General features: G+C 50.1%; 1 non-coding gene across 1 annotated transcript; it reads right to left on the bottom strand.

Annotated features, from left to right (window-relative positions):
* Positions 1-5,322: 5,322 nt before the first annotated feature.
* Positions 5,323-5,426, bottom strand: LOC118618030. The gene has a single exon (XR_004956970.1). It is a non-coding gene; the product is annotated as a small nucleolar RNA U13 (small nucleolar RNA).
* Between the last annotated feature and the right edge of the window lie 1,532 nt (positions 5,427-6,958).

Genomic DNA, 6,958 nt, shown 5'->3' with positions numbered 1-6,958 from the left:
TTAGCTGGTCAAAACACACAGACACGTGACAAGCAGAAACAGGAGCACAGGGGCCCTGGGGGCGCGGGGCCTCCTGGAAGTGAAGGAGGGGGAGGGAAGGCGCAGGGGAGAGCACACGGGCAGTAGGGACAGCGGGACACAAGTCCTGGCTGCCCGGGACATGGCCTGGCGGATGCAGGGATTGCAGACTGGCAGTAGGACCCGCACACAGGGGTGGGTACGAGTCCTGGGTGCCCGGGACATGGCCTGGCAGATGCAGGGATTGCAGACTGGCAGTAGGACCCGCACACAGGGGTGGGTACGAGTCCCACAGGACGCAGCTGGAGACACAGGGCCAGCCGCTCCTTAAATGAGCTCACCCGAACCCTGGCCCACTCGTTCACCCCCAACAGAAATCATGAACGGGACAGGACGAAATATAAAGACTCAGCCCTCTCCTTACTAACAGGGGTATGCCTCCTCTCCATTAAACCAGCTGGGAATGAGGCGGGTTTTAACCCAGCGGCACGCTCCTTGGCCTGTCGGAGGCCCGGCGCACTGCCGCACCTCCCGAGTCAGAGGACGGAACGGAAGCTCATGCAGACAGCCCGAGAACCCAGCGCTGCCCCCGCCTCCCAGACGGCCTGCAGCTCCCACACTGCACCCACCAGGGTCCGCTGTCGCTCACGAAGGTGCTTCTTGGCTGAAAACCGCGGGCAGGGGAGAGCTAACAAGCACAGGGGAGTCTGACAGCGGAACTGACAGTCCAGCGGCCTCGACGTTGCAGCCTGTGAAAACACTCAGGTGTCTGTGTGCGCCTGTCGAGTCGCTCTGTTCTTCGCCTTCTCGTTGTCGGATCACTGACCAGATCTGAACGGAGCATCTACCGGCTGCCTCCACTCACACAGCTGTGTTATGTTCTAACTGCACGACTGTAGACCATCGAAAGTGTAAACAGATACTGCAGTGTTTGTGATGGGCCAGGAGCTGTTCCAAGCCACTCTGTATATTAACTCATTGAACCCTCATGACCAGCCTATAACACAGGTACAGCCCTAGCCCTGGCCCGTGTGGCTCAGCAATTGGAGCATCGGCCTGCAGACCAGAGAGTCCCGGGTTTGGTTCCCACTAGGGACATGTACCAAAAAAAAAAAAACAAGTACAAAGATTACTAGCTCACCCTGGCCGGTATGGCTGAGTTGGTTGAGTGTCGTCCCGTACACCAGAAGGTCGCAGGTTTGAATCCCAGTCAGGGCATATACCTGGGTTGTGAGTTCAATCCTGAGCCCGGGCTTGTGTGGGAGGCAACTGATTGATGTTCTCCTCTCACATCAATGTTTCTCTCTCTCTCTCTCTTTCTCCCTCTCTCCGAAGTCAATTAAATGTATGTATTTATATATGTGTGTGTGAGGAGGAGTGTTTTCCCATGTTACAACCGTGAAGAAGGAGGCACAGAGAAGCTGGGTTAGCGAGTTCACGCAGCCGATTGTCCTTGAAGCCAGGGTTTAAACCCAAGAAGTCTTGCCTCCTCCTTGAATCTGTGCCCTAAAAATGTTTACTGTTGCCCTTGATTGAAATGCCACCTGCTAAGTATGCTGATTGTGCAACAAGGAGTACTCTGGGAAGACTGTGACCAAGTCCCTGGAGAGAAGTTGGGGAGACCCCAGGAGGCCGGCCGACGAGCAGGGCTGGCTGTGGCCACCGAGAAACGCCCCGTTTTCCTCCTGCTGCGGGAGTGGGGGGTGCAACGGACCGAGTCCCCACCCCATGCTCATCCACCCTTCGGCCACGTTTCCAATCATAATTCCTCCGTCTATGACACTTTCACAAAGTCATCTAGTAGCAGGTTGCTTCTAGGTTTGGCTCGATAAATTAATATTATTTTAGAATTTCCCATTACTCTTACCCGTTCAGTACAACTGGAGTCTCTCTGAAGATCACATCACTTTAAAAAAGTTAAAGTCATTTAAAAAAATTTGTGCATTTCAGTTCACAATATATTGGTTTTAGGTGTACAGCACAGTGGTTAGACACAGTGATTAGACATAACTTACAGAGTGTTCCCCCGATAGGTCTAATACTCATCTGGCACTATACATAGTTGTTACAATATTATTGAATATATTCCCTATACCGTACTTTACATCCCCAAGATTATTTTGTAACTTCCAATTTACACTTCTTAATCCCTTTTTACCCAGCCCCTAACCCTCCCCCGCTCATCTGGCAACCATCAGTTCCCTGAATCTATGAATTTGTTTCTGCTTTGTCTGTAATTTATTATTATTTTCTTTTTTTAGATTCCACATAGAAGTGAAATCTTTTGGTATTTGCCTTTCTCTGTCTGACTTATTTCACTTAGCATAATACCTTCAAGGACCATCTGTGTTGTAACAAAAAATTTCATTCTTTTTTACGGCTGAGTGATACTTTGTTATGTGTATGTACCATTTCTTTTTATCCAATTATCTATCGATGGACACTTAGGTTGCTTCCATATCTTGGCTATTGTGTATGAAATGTCCTTCTTTGTCTCTTGTTATAGCCTTTGTTTCTAAAGTGTATTTTGTCTGATATAAGTTTGGCGACCCCAGTCTTGTTTTGTTTTTCATTTCCATTTGCATGAAATGTTTCTTTCCATCCCTTTGCTTCCAGTCTGTGTGTCTTCTATCTGAAGTGAGTCTCTTGTAGGCAGTATATTTACGGGTCTTGTTTTCTTCTCCATTCGGCCACCCTATGTCTTTTGATTGAACATTTAGTCCATTTACATTCAAAACAATTATTGAGCCCTGGCCGGTTTGGCTCAGCAGTTAGAGCATCAGCCTGTGGACCAAAGAGCCTCAGGTTTGATTCCAGCCAAGGGCACGTACCTCGGTTGCGGTTTGTCCCCGGCCCTGGTTGGGGTCATTCAGGAGGCAACAAATCAATGTGTTCCTCTCACATCAATGTTTCTGCCCCACCCCCTTCACTCAATCTAAAGATAAATGGAAGAAATATCCTCAGGTGAGGATGAAATAAAAAATAAATAAAATCATCTTTTAGAAAATAATTACTGATAGACACATAGTGATTGCCATTTTGTTATGTTTTTACTTACTTTCTTCTTCTTAGAGAGTCCCTTTAACATTTCTTGTAATACTGGTTTGGTGATGATGAAATTCTGTAACTTTTACTTTTCTGGGAAGCTCTTTATCTGACCTTTGATTCTAAATAATAGCCCTGCTGGGTGGAGTAATGTTGGTTTTAGGTCCTTGATTTTCATCACTTTGAATATTTTACGCCACTTGGAATACTTCTGGCCTGAAAGTTTTTGCTGAGAAATCAGCTGACAGTTTTATAGGAGCTCCCTTGTATGTAACTAATTTTCTCTTGCTACTTTTAAGATTCTTTCTTTGTCTTTAATCTTTGGCATTTTAATTAAGATGTGTTTGGATGTGGGCTTCTTTGGGTTCACCTTGTTTTCACACTCTCTGTACATCCTGGATTTGTATATCTATTTTCTTTGCCAGTTTTTTTTTTTTTATCCTCACTCGAGGACATTTTTTTCCATTTTTGTTCAGATAGAGTGGGAGGAAGAGAGAGGAAGAGAGAGAGTGAGAAACATCGACGTGAAAGGGACACATCGAGTGGCTGCCACCTGCACGACCAACCAGGGCTGGGGACAAACTGCAACCAAGGTTCATGCCCTTAGCGGGAACTGAACCCGGGTCTCCCTGGACCGCAGGCTGATGCTCTAACCGCTGAGGCAAACCGGCCAGGGCTTTTTAAATATGTTTTTATTTATTTTTTAGAGAGAAAGGAAGGGAGAGAGAGATAGAAACATCAACGTGAAAGAGATACATCAATCGGCTGCCTCCTGCATGCCCCCCACTGGGGATCGAGCCCGCAACCCAGGGGAAGATCTTAATAGAATAGTCAGCAGCTTTTCAGGTGTGTCTCTTTAGGGTCAAGTCTCCATTGATTGATTGGCCGGCACCAGGGGGTCATTATCCAATGCAGTCGGTCCCCGAAGTCTTGTCTAGTTTTGCAGCTTTTCTGGGCCTGGAGCTGAAATACAACTGAGGCCTAAATGTTGTCTCCGGGGAGGGAAGGTCACCCTGGGGCGAGGTCCCACCCTACAGCTGTCCTTTGCCGGCCACCGGGGGCTTTCCATGCTCTTGACCTTCTGTAGCTGGCCACTGTCCTTGCTCTGCTCCTGTCTGTCGAACTGCCTGCGCAGAGCTAGGGAGAAGCGTGGAGCCTGGAGAGACAGCGGGGTCTGGGAGCTGGGTAGGTGGAGTGTGCGGTGCCCCTCTCCCGAGGCAGCGTCTGCTGACCGCACAGGTCGCGGAGAGAGCACCCCAAATCGGCTGTTACGGGGAGCACAGTGGATGTCACGGCTCGTTTAGGGGCATTGAACACGCTCTCAGAAGTCACCTGAAAGGAGCTTGTGGGAAAGGAGGGGGTCGGACACTTTAAAAGGTGCCCCTCAGCCCTGGCCGGTGTGGCTCAGCGGTTAGAGCATCAGCCTGCGGTCCGGAGAGACCCGGGTTCGGCTCCCGCTAAGGGCAGGTACCTCGGTTGCAGTTTGTCCCCGGCCCTGGTTGGTCGTGCGGGTGGCAGCCACTCGATGTGTCCCTTTCACGCTGACGTTTCTCTCTCTCTCTCTCTCTCTCTCCTTCTCTCTCCCTCCCACTCTATCTGATCAAAAAATGTCCTCAGGTGAGGATAAAAAATAAATAAATAAAAGGTGCCCCTCAGCTAATTGCAATGATCGGAAGACTTTTGTGCCCTCAAACGTCACATGATAAAATCCTAAAGCCCAAAGTGATGGTGTTTGCAGGTGGGACCTGTGGGAGGTGCTTAGCTCAGGAGGGTGGAGCCCTCATGAACAGGTTTAGTGCTCTTATAAAGGAGACTCCAGGCCGGCCTGTGTGGCTCAGTGGCTGAGCGTCGACCCTGCACCAGGAGGTCGCCGGTTCGATTCCTGGCCAGGACACATACCCAGGTGGTGGGCCCGATCCCCAGTGGGGGGGCGTGCAGGACGCAACCAATCAGTGTTCTCTCTCATCGATGTTTCTATCTCTCTCTGTCTCCCTTCCTCTCTCACTAAAAACCAATAACGAAAAAAAAATCTTTTTTAAAGATTCCACAGCAAAAACACAGGGGGTCTGTGAACCAGGAAATGGGAGGTTCCCGCCTCTGCCACCTTGACCTTGGCCTTCCCCACCTTTACAACAGTAAGAAATAACTTTCTGTCCCTGTTACTGCCCCGCCTCTGGCCCTTTGTTACAGCGTCCTGATGGGACTGAGATGCGGACGCCGCCAGGCACGTTCTTTTACTTACTTACTGATTGATCTGTATGCCAGATGGGCAGTGTCCCAAAGTCGTAACAAGGTGCAGCGGGAGACACGTCTCGAACAGAAGTATGCAGACCGGTCGCCATGCTTGTGAACTACAGCAGGGTCAGCAGGCACGTCCTTGATCAGCCCTCATCCGGGGTGCGGTTCTGGCTGTCGGTCCTGTGCCGGGGAGCAGGCTCGGGAAGGCGCTCCCCAGAGCCCCCCCGAACCGAGCCGGTCTACAGCACATTCGAGGAGTCTGCGTGCGAAGAAGCTGGCCCGGGCGAAGGCTGGCTCTCCTGCCCTCTCAGAGTGGCTGTCTGAGTTCGGGGCGGGCTTCAGGGAGAACACCGCAACGAGAAAGGGAGACGAAGCACCAACGATGACCACAGAGAACAATTACGTACTGCTCTACGTTCGGTGGGAAAACATTTCTTTAAAAATCCTCACCTGAGGATATTTTTCCAGTTACCTTTAGATGGAGTGGGAGAGAGAGAGACATCAATCGGTTCCCTCCCGCACAACCCCAGCCAGGGAACCGCACCGAGGCGCGTGGCTTTGCCCTTGACCCAAATCAAACCCAAGACCCTCTGGTCTCAGGCCAACGCTCTCACCGCTGAGCCAAACCAGCCAGAGCTGAAAAACACGTTTTTTTAATCCACTTCAGAAGTCCTGGAAACATTATTTTAGATCACAGAAGTAACATTATTGTCTAAACAAAACTATGTGGCCCTAAAAAATAAAATAGGGGCCCTGGCCGGTTTGGCTCAGCGGTTAGAGCGTCGGCCTGCGGTCCGGAGAGACCCGGGTTCGGTTCCCGCTAAGGGCATGTACCTCGGTTGCAGTTTGTCCCCGGCCCTGGTTGGTCGTGCGGTGGCAGCCACTCGATGTGTCCCTTTCACATCGATGTTTCTCTCTATATATCTCTTCCTCTCTCTCCCTCCCACTCTATCTGTACAAAAAAATGGAAAAATGTCCTCGGGTGAGGATAAAAAAAATAAAAAATAAATAAAATAGGGGATGAGTTCTCAAAGAGAAAATAAAAAGATACTCTATATGTATAATATAATAAAATTAAAAGAATAATTACGTTTTATCTCAAAATAACCCCATGGAGTGGGCAGGTCAGAGAGCTCAGGTGAGGAGTCAGAGGCTCAACAAGCTCAAAGTCACACAGCTTGTGAGGGTGGTTCTGGGCTCCCCAATCCCAAGCCCCCCAACTGCCATGAAACACTGGGAGTGGGGGAGGGGAACACTAACTGGCCCAGCATCGTCCGGTCAAAACAAGTGATGATCCACTGTGGGGAAATGAAGTGTCCGTGCGTATAGTACTTGAAGACAAGGGAAGGAGAGCCCCTAAGACTTTCGAAAGGGCGGTGACAGAGGTTCTAAGTAAGGGTACTTTAAAGAATTAATTCTCTATGCAACTGGGGAGACGCTGCACGGTCACAGAGCTGAGCTAGGAGCTGGCACTCAGGATGAGCACCCACACTCCTGGTCGCTCTCTCCAGCCCCCACTCACCCACATCCCAGTGCGCACTCCGCACCCCCAGGACCTGGAACGAGCCTGCCTCCTCGGAGAGTCCCTGCCCCTGGGGACCCGTCGGGTGTTACGATCTCTAAGGTCCCTTTCACCATCAAAATGCTTTTATCACCC

This window comes from Molossus molossus, unplaced genomic scaffold (assembly GCF_014108415.1).
Source record: "Molossus molossus isolate mMolMol1 unplaced genomic scaffold, mMolMol1.p scaffold_m16_p_5, whole genome shotgun sequence".
Classification (NCBI taxonomy): Eukaryota; Metazoa; Chordata; class Mammalia; order Chiroptera; family Molossidae; genus Molossus; species Molossus molossus.
The sequence above is the reverse complement of the archived record's forward strand: the minus strand, read 5'-3'. Positions and strand labels throughout refer to the sequence as shown.